This window comes from Xenia sp. Carnegie-2017, unplaced genomic scaffold (genome assembly GCF_021976095.1).
Source record: "Xenia sp. Carnegie-2017 unplaced genomic scaffold, XeniaSp_v1 HiC_scaffold_24, whole genome shotgun sequence".
NCBI lineage: Eukaryota > Metazoa > Cnidaria > Anthozoa > Malacalcyonacea > Xeniidae > Xenia > Xenia sp. Carnegie-2017.
The window spans coordinates 10183452-10193931 of NW_025813487.1; positions in this window are offsets into that span (position 1 = coordinate 10183452).

Consider the following 10480-nt stretch of genomic DNA (forward strand, 5'->3'; position numbering starts at 1 on the left):
ATAAACTTGTAAGCAATGCAGGCATAAATAGGTTCAGTCGATCACCGAAAAAGTACGAAACTGTCATGGAATACACTTGATGTTCATCACTTTTAACATTTAAAGCTATTGATGCAAGGGTAGACAACGACAATGGATATCATTCTCTTCAAGATTCAAAAAAGTGATTATTAATATAAGGTTTGTTATACAAAAATTCAATTGTTTTCGAAATGTCATTTACAAAAAATGTCAAAAATATGTCACTCTGCTATCATTTACTTTTTGCAAGTGATTACTTTTATAAAAAATAATTAGTATACATAAAATATCCGAGTATTGAAAAAGCTCAATTACAAGCAATTAATGGCCACGAGAAGTGTTTAACATGGTAACAGCAAATTCCTAATTTTTTTTACTATCTTGTTCTAGGATAAAACCATCCCATGCACCTACCGAAAGTTAAAAGGACTTTCTTTCGACATTGCTGACGTTTTGCAGTTTAAGACTTTATAATTATGAATTTATATAATTTTAAAGAATTACATCCAACTTGGAATACGTGTTTGCAGTATCCTTATATCCATAGGATACAAAATTTTAATTATAAATACTAAATATTGCTGGCTTATATCCAAGTGCGATACTAAAAGTAAAAGTATAGCTATATGCGAGTTTCATGGGTTGAATCTTTGGCGGAATGTATGTGAAAATAACAATTTTTCCTTATTTGTCGCACGAAATATCCAAGATTCAAATCCTTTCGGAAGCTTGTGAAAAAGACGAGCGTTTTTAGCCTTTCTAGCATTTTATTGTGGAAACCTATGCTGGAGTCACCAAGTCAGCCCGTCGCCATCTTTTTCAAATTATTATTGTTTCTTCATTGGTTAAATATTTCATAAACAATCTTTTACTAACCAATGAAAGAAGTCTTTAAATTTGAAAAAGATGAACCAAAAAAAATTCTTACACCACGATGGTTTGTGAACCGATGTTGTATACGACGCAATAAAAAGTTTGATTTTGGTATTATTTGTAATATAAATAAGAAGCTATAGTAAAATATAAGATATACATAAGAATTCCAGTATAAACTTGTTCGGTATAAACATGTAAAACATGACAATAAAAAACTACGAACAACAGTTTATCGCAAGCCAACACATACTGACCGACTACTAGACCAATCATCTTACAACCCTACATCACACAAAGCCACCACAATCAGAACTTTAACAAGACGTGCACAAAAATCATATGTGATTCACCGGACGCTCTACAAAACGTAAACAACTATCTCAAACGTGTTTTTGACAAAAACAACTATAACTCTGACTTTATCAAACGCAACACTTACAAACCCAACGAACCCAACGAAACGAACAACTCAGTGACAACAGCAAAGATACCTTACATCAAAGGTACGTCTGAGACTATCTCGCGTATCTTACGACCATACAACATACGTGCCGCACATAAACCAATCACAACGTTACGACAAGTACTGACGAACATAAAGGACAAAGAACAACCCAACGAACGACAAGGTGCAGTTTACAAAACTGCTCTGACTGCCACGCCTCCTATATCCGGGAAACTGGCAGGAACTTAAGCATAAGACTTACTGAACACAAACGAGCTACTAAGAAACAAGACAAAACTAATCAAATTGCCGAACATCACCGAATCACAAAGCACAACATTGACTGGGACTCGGCAAAGTGCATCACCTACAGTACTGACTATAGACAACGGCTTACATTAGAAAGTTGGTATACCAACTTGGAACAAATCCCCCTGAACAGATCACAGCAATTACCGGCACCTTACAAACGACTTATTCACAATACATACAAACGATCAACTACAAACATTACACTTCACACAAATTCCCAATGACAATACACAATTGACACCCACACATTACAACTAAAAACATCACAACTAAATCACACATCACAACTAAAAATAAAATATTTCACTTCACACTAATTCACAATGACAATACACATTTCTTGTACACACAATACAATGACGTAAGAACCAGATAACAAATACGGCTATCCTGACGTTTACTCCTCATTTGACTCTGAAGATGACTACCCCTAAGGTTGTCGAAACTTCAGTCAACAACAACAAAAACAGTCCTTCTCAGGACTTTATTAACATGGACGATCATCATTTACAAAACATGTAACGATACTCCCGGGTTCAAACCATTTACTTTAGTATAAACTTCGTTCAAGATAAATCCATCCCAGCGTCAACTTACATTTGTGCCATCCATTGTCAAAAGAAACAAATAATTTAAAAAATATATCATTTTCTACCGATATTCCAGAGGTTTCCTTCTTCGTGCTTGCAATTTGCAATATGAAACTGCTAATGATTTCGGGCACATTTTACTTACAATCCATTACTTTATTTTATCTAATCAAAACGAAACTAAGATTAACATTTAAATTTTAAACTGTTTCCGATGCTATCAGCAAGATATATGACAAAAATCTGACTGAAGGAATGAGAGTAAGTTCTTTCCTTCATTTTTATAAAAACACTGCTAACTAAATCATCTTGTCTTGTAAACACTTGAAATACTTTACAAGTTTCCATTTTCCTCTCACTGTATATGGACAAACGACGACAGCGTATCATTAACTCGAATATTTAGCAATTCTGTATTTCAATTCTTTTCTATGAACGATTTAAAGTAAAAACAACCTCGACCACTTTTACGAAAATAATTCCATAACTCGTCAAAAAAATTCCAATCTCTGTGGGTTCTTTGTTTAGTTTTTATTTTTTATTTATACATAAGTGACAGAAGCACAAAATTTAACCTAGGAGGGGGCTACAAGTAATATTTACTAAATTTACATCTTCCTTTTTGGATCAAGTTAGGCAAAATTATAAAAATGTTAGCAAAAACTTTATCTCGGAGAAAAAGTGAGAGGATCAAGCCCCCCCTCCCCCCAGTCTCCTCTTTGGCACCGTTTCTATACACTGTATTGTATACTAAAGTTTGATTACAATAATGATTAATGATGAAATTTCACGAGTCGTTTTCATGAGTTTATTTGACTACTCACATCTAATCTTTTTGCTTTAAATTTATAAATTGTATTATATTATTTAAATTATATTATAACAGAAAATAACCTCCCATAATGAGGTGGCATTTATGGATATCAATTGCATTACATATTCAAAATTATTTGTTAGCAAACCTTTTATTCCTGTAAGAACCCCTTTTGTTAAAGTAAAGAAAATTAAAAATGACGAATGAAAAATGCCTTCAAGTCGTTATAATAAACTTAAATTTAGTTTTAAAAGTTGCTTTAGATACATAAATACGAGTTTCATTTGGAATGCAAATAAACATTGATCTGTCAGGCATGTTTAGTAGTGACACTTCAACGAGATGCTTCTGTAGCTAACTCTTAATGTCAGTAGCTAACTTCGTTATAAAAATTTCACTTCCATTTTACAAAATTACCTTCCTTCATTACATGTCCCATACATCAATCAAAAAATGTTGATCATAATTCATGCCTTATTGTGACGTCAATTTTTTCAAGCATGTGAGTTTCGTTACATTGGCAAATACAAACAAAGATGAAGGGCGAGTGAAGTATCTCTTCAACAAGCAATATTATAGAACATAAAACATTAATGACATCTATGTATAGCCCCTTACGAAAATTTCTCATTTGATTTCATATATATGTGAAATTGGAATTTCATATATGAAATAGACACATTTTATATATCAAGTGTTTCAATTTCACATAAGTTTCACATATCATTTTATATATAAAATCAAATGTGAAATTTTCGTAAAGGGCACTTCAGTTATATAACTAAGTATACATCAGTGACTAAAATAACTGTCATTGAAATAAAAATACAAATAGATACGAACCACATGCAGAGTGCATGATAACATTGAAATTAGACAAATAACGAATAACTGCATGTGCTAAATATAAAAGGTCTACACAATTAATCTCTGAATGAGATGATCACCTTTCCATGACATACGACAAGATTTCAAAATTGTATAAGTGGAGTTTTTTGCCTAGTTACTCAAAACTCATGCCTGTATAGTATAATGAAGAGAAAGTTCATATTATGAAAACTATTGTCATTAAAAAAATTATTGTAAATTATAATTACGTGTCAAAAATCAACTGCACGCAATTTTAGCTATTTATGATGAGTGAAATAACAGAGTAGGTACAACAGGAAAGGATGCAATAAAAATAAAAGTTAAAACTACCAAACTAAAATTACATAAAGTATCATTTTGAAAGTCCACTGTGCGACAAGTCAAAAGAATTAACATTATAGAGAAAATCAATTTGTTTGCGGTCTTCTTCTGTGTAAATATTGACTTTTTTTTGTGGATACCTAATTGCCGAGCTAAGGACTCGATTTTGGAATCCATTAACAAAATTTTAGTTCATTTTTAAAATAAATCATAATGATCCAAGCTTTTAATAGAGAATTTGTTTTTCTATATGTAAACGAAAGATTTAGAACAATTATATAATATGTTGTCTATCAAGGTGGTCAATAAATAATAAAAAGCACAATTTTCCTTGAAATTTGAAGTACTACACTAGTTGAGAAAGAATAATAAAGTGCGTGCATAATGGTAGTTAATGACAGTTTCGGCTAGTTTTAATAACGCTAACCTTTGCTTAGACATGGTGGTCCATGGTTTAAACGTTGTCGCTTAGACATGTCATTCCATCGCGTTTCACGGTTTAAACGTTGAACGCTTAGACATGGCGTTCTAACAATAACTCAGTTTTAGGTAATTCACCAAAACAATACATTCCTTGCCAAGCCATTCAGTTGACGAGCCATCAGCATGACGTATGTTTTATTTGCTTTTTTTATTGTTGAAAATGATTTATTTGCCTCTTGTATTTTGATCACTACGTAGCGTGTAAGAGCATCTCTAAGGTCCTAAAGTTTTATGCAGAGTTAAGGCAGAAGTCATGCATAGGAGCCATTGCCAGAGTTTTTAACTCTGCCACATCTCTGAGCACATTGACAGTTTTGCATTTTCATAGATTGCAAAACACAAACACAAAGCAGGTACCTGAAGACAGTGCCGTAGCTATGCTTCTTCGGCTTTAATGAGAAAGGGTTGTTTGATCAGAGGAAATGGAATGATCTAATTAGAAAATAAATGCGTGTGAGTTCGAAGAATCCTCCCCAAAGTGATTTTAGTCTTACTTCAACTCATTTAAAATGACCTCTTCACTCTTGACCTTGTTCACATGTTATTTAGATCACTGTGCCTGACAGTGGTTAGTAGCAATGCAAATTTAAATTGGTAAGTAAAATTGACATGGGCGAATTAATTTTTTATTCGTTACTGAATTTAGATTGGTTAGTAAACTAAACATCTGTGACGTAACTTGTTATATTCTCCAACCATCTGAGAACCAAATTGGATACCACTGTTAGAAAAGAAACATCATTGTACTTGCATAAATTCCTCAACGCTGGCATTTATGCCGTTATATTTATTCTGACCAACTTTCAAGTTGATAGGTCAAAAATAATCAAACGATGTACAGAAAAAAAATCGAACAGATATTTGCAGACGAAATGTTGGCGAACTCGACATTAGCAGCTTTTCTGTTCTTGCTTCAATTTTCCTGCAAACTGCACACTTACTTTTCAGCACTTTTGCAGCTCTATGTGCTTTGATAATCCAGTACCTTATTATGCTTTTAGTTACTGTTTTTGCAAATTCATTCTGGCCAACTTCGTTATATCTTCAAGCGTGATGATCCATAAGACGCAATTATCATAAGCTAGCAGAACTAGTCTTTGACTTTTGTACGAGTCAAAGGTTTGATTAACAGACTTCTATTTTGTGAGATGTATATCGCTGACGAAAAGGGAGAGCATTTTAAAATTTTTGTTTCTTTAATCTGTCAAAAAGGTTTAAATGTCCTTGCTTGATTCGAAGTATTTCTGCTTTGCGAAGTTCTTCATCAGTTAAAGATTCGTTTTCTGGTAGTAAGCCCCCATTGTTTTCCAACTTGGAAGATTTCTAACAAATCTTGTAATAGAAGCAGTAATTCTTAATCCTTTTTTAAACCTAATCTTAATCATTTTAAATGCACTCCGTTCTCTAGGATGCCATTAATATCAGAAGTTCATGTTTAGCTTTTTCAAGTGCAGTTTGTGAATCAAATGCGTACATCATATAGAAATATTTATTTATACCTTCTGCTGCCTCTGGTTTCGTTTTTTCTTCCAGCCTTGGAAGCATTATGCATTGAGACTGTGCCCATTAGGGGAGATGGGCAATCGCCAAACGTAAAAACAATTCTAAAGCATACATCGCTTCTCAATCCGTTTCTAAATTGGGCTAATTGTGGCTGATGAGGGCTCAACTTTTGTTCATTTATCACTACCTATAATGACATACGTTATCTTTTTTGTCATATATTTTACGTAGAATAAAAACTGCTCTCATTCTCTGTTGTTCTTTTATCACTACATGCAATGACACACGTTATTTTATTTCTTATATAATTTAGATAAAATAAAGACTGTTCTTCTTCTTTGTTTTTTATTCATCACTACCTGCAATAACACACCTTATCTCAAATCTATAAATTTTCTTGTACAGCTATTACTAATAATAGGTACAAAAAGGGTACATGTGGGTAGCCTGTCAAGAATATTATTACTAAAAGAAGTAGATGAAATGAGCCTTATTCAAAAAAAACTATATACTTAATATCATTTACGTCAAACTTGTTTAAAGTTTTAAACTCTTCTTTAGTTATATGACCAATTAAATGTTGTTACCTCTCTTCATTTTTCGAAGCCTTTAGCTTAGATTGCATGTCACGTAACTGTGCTCGAGCCTCGCATCAAGAAAAGTAACGTCATTCAGATTTCTCGCGACTTTTCACCGAAAAGCATTTTTGCTATAATTATGTTTCAAAAAGGTTTTCTGACACGTCTAAGATATCGCTCAGACAACACTTTCCGTAAAACGCTGAATCAACACATGCAACACGCCCAAATTTGTATTTTATTTCATTTGAAAGTAAACGCTTTGCCACAGATTATATACTATACAGAAGGACCACTCTTGAGTTAACTTGTCGATAATTTTTTATGCGCATGCTCTAATTCTGCCATCTTCCTGGCCAGTCAATAGCTGGCAGCGGTATATAAAACTATATGGTAAGATGCGAAGTGGAGAATGGAAAACGTCGATTTTTTTCAATTGAGGCTGTTCAATCTGATGCGTAACTTATAAAATAGCAAAGCAAGGTATGTTTTAACTTTTCTGAAAGTTTTAAGGAATCTCAGTCGTACTTTATGCCGACTCATCGTCATTGCATGTTCGATTTGGTCAAACGATCACACTATGAATCTTTATGACACCATACGACTTAACTTTGATTGAACTACAGAACATTTATTTGGTGTTTCAGGATACTTTTCTGTGTTATTTAAGAAGAAAACATCCAGGAATATGTGCCAATTTAAAGCTGCACTGTTTATACGATACCATTAAGACCAATATATTACTATAAATTCTGTATATTTATAGTTTTATTGAACATGTAATTAACATTTTATCAGTGGTTAGGTAGATAAATATACGATATATTAATCTTGTAAATGATCATATACCTTTATAATGTATCTGAGAAATAGTGAATTGCATAAGAGCATGCACACTGGCTGAACTGAAGTTTTGTACTGTTGTTTAAATTTTGGTCAATTACAAAGACAGACATGAGCTAATTGAATGATAAGATAATTTATTACTTACCTTTGGTATACAAATAAATCTTAGTTGGACTAAAAAACAACTTTGACCATGACAAATGGCATCTATGCTGTGTGTTGTAGCAATAGTTGGTAGTTGAGTAATGTATTATTGCAGTAAATCTCATAGACCAAATTTCCACTATTTATTTTATTTTAATAGAATCCTTCTGCTGTAGTTTTTTACTAGAAATAAATATAAACTGTATGGCGGAACTGTCCTGAGAATTAAAAGCAATGATCTTTAATTTTGTGAATTGTCTTGAAAACCTATGCTCATATTTTATTTTCCTTGTAAACTCAAACAATACTCAACAATGCTCAATTGATGATTGTATATGCTTTATCTGTAATAGTAGTTTGTTCCTACAGTTTGTTCCTAAATATGATAATTCAAAGTGGAAGTGGTATATGGAAAACACAATTTACAAGTACTTCTTGCAAACTTTACATAACATCAGCTGTGGATTCAAACATTAATTAATGTCTGTTACACGATAGCAACTACTATCATGTAATATCAATATTATATCATATTATAATCTGATTTCTTAACTACGCAAACATTTAAAATGAAAACAACCAATTTGGACTCATTTGAGAATCACAACAGGAATGGATTGTGGCGTTTAACAAACGGTTATAATTTTTACGCTTGAAGTATTGCCTCCTTTCAATGCCTCAAAATGATTTAACACCTCACTGAATCCCGGCTAGCCGGAATCATGTAAGCAGCCACCAAAACGCCAAAATGTAGCCAAAATTCATTAAGAGGCTTGACATATTTGTACGTAGCAAACTTGCGTTAAATTAGGCCAAATCTTTGATATTTGGCCTCCAAATAGCAACCTTGGTTTTCAGTGGCATGCTGGCAGTGGTTTTGTTGAGAGGGGGCAGATCATATGTGGCAGATGGTCCTTGCCCCCTCTGGCCTAAATTTTGAGACGTGCAGAAATGAGTATATGGGGCGTCGAATTGTAGTGTTCGGGTTAGAAAAATGCATTTGAAATGATGCAGTCAGTATATCTCAGCAAATGGTATTTTAATACGAATTTGAATTTTATTGAAACATGAACTTTTTTGTAAACGAAATGGCTAAATAACAAAAGTTCTTACAAGTAAATTTTTAATTTCATTATTTATATGCATATATTTACAGTCAATAAAACATTAAAAAACTAACATCTAGATACAGTTACTTATTATAATACTTTGTGGTAAAAAGGAATTTTTTAAACGTTCGGTCATGCAACAAAAATGTTATTAAGATCCACAGCTTTTTAGGTCGTTATTAGGAATAATTCTTTTTGGCAAGAGTTCGTGGAGTTTAGGATTCATATTCTTGTTCATAAAAAATTTTTACAGAGGTTGTCACCTCTATTTTTTAAAGTGTTTACGTCGTTCAAGTTTTTTTCATGACTTAATGACTGTACAATTATTCTCAACGCGCGTTTTTGTAGCACTTCAATTTCTTCACATAAAAAAATCAGGATATTAAAGCGCCATACTTGACAAGCATATTCCAGTACAGGTCTTATGACAGTGGTATATACTATAAGTAAGGTGTTTTCATTAGCATTTGATCATTTTAGAGCTTCTTAATTTAAAACTTTTCCTGGGACCATTCCTAGGGACTCCCTATAGTATGACTCTCACTTGCGGTGATCGTCTGATGCCTTTAGCCGTAGTTTTCATTTGTTATATCATGGGGCGCATTTTAATTGAACGCGGTTAGCCTCCACCAGAACAATTGTTCCAGCACGACACTTTTTATTTTATTTTCACACCAGCACAACAATAATTTCAATGTGCACACAAAAGATCTTTTCGAAGATTCCTTTCAGACTTAAGACCAACAGACTTCATCTTGATTCATAAAATTGACAAGAAAGACATATAACAGTGGCGTAGCCAGCCTTGATAATCGTGTGTATGAGGAGTAGGGCGTATTGAAATATGCATACTATAATCCCCAAAAAACGACTGATTCAAAGGAGCGTAATACAGTGGAACATGAATCTTTGAATGCTTCCCCTCCTCTCCTAATTATCGATCTATCTACGCCATGACATGTTTACCTTAACAAACTGTCCAAAAAGATAAAAACTTTCAATTCCATTTTTAGAACTTAAGCAAACTATTTTAATGTTTCCAGATTCTCATAAGTTCTACGAACTTTCTTGAATGTTGCTATTTTGTCTTATGCAAGTGGAGACTGCCTTTACAGTGGCCGCACTCGGTTGATGATATAAGGGCTAAAGTTTTAACATCACATCACTCCTGATGAAGACACTAGACTCGAGTACATAAGTAAGTTTCATTTATAATTTAATGGCTAAAATTAGAGTTGTGTGATATTAATACATAAATTAAATCAGTATATCAACGATATAAAAGAAGCAGTAAAAGAAATTAATCGCAGTTTAATGAATCATTCAATGGGATTTATACATTTAGCATGTCATTATGTTTTTAAGTCCACAAATATCATCCTGCTCATTTCATTAAATCATTTGAGTATCATTCGATGTTTTTACTAGCATTACAACTTTCTTGAACAACATTTTTTGTCTTGACACTGACACTTTCAAATATAAAGAAATTTTTCCAAACGTTTATAAATGCTACAAAGTTCTGTTTACTGCACTAGTAAGTGTGGCTGATATTGAAAGATCATTTA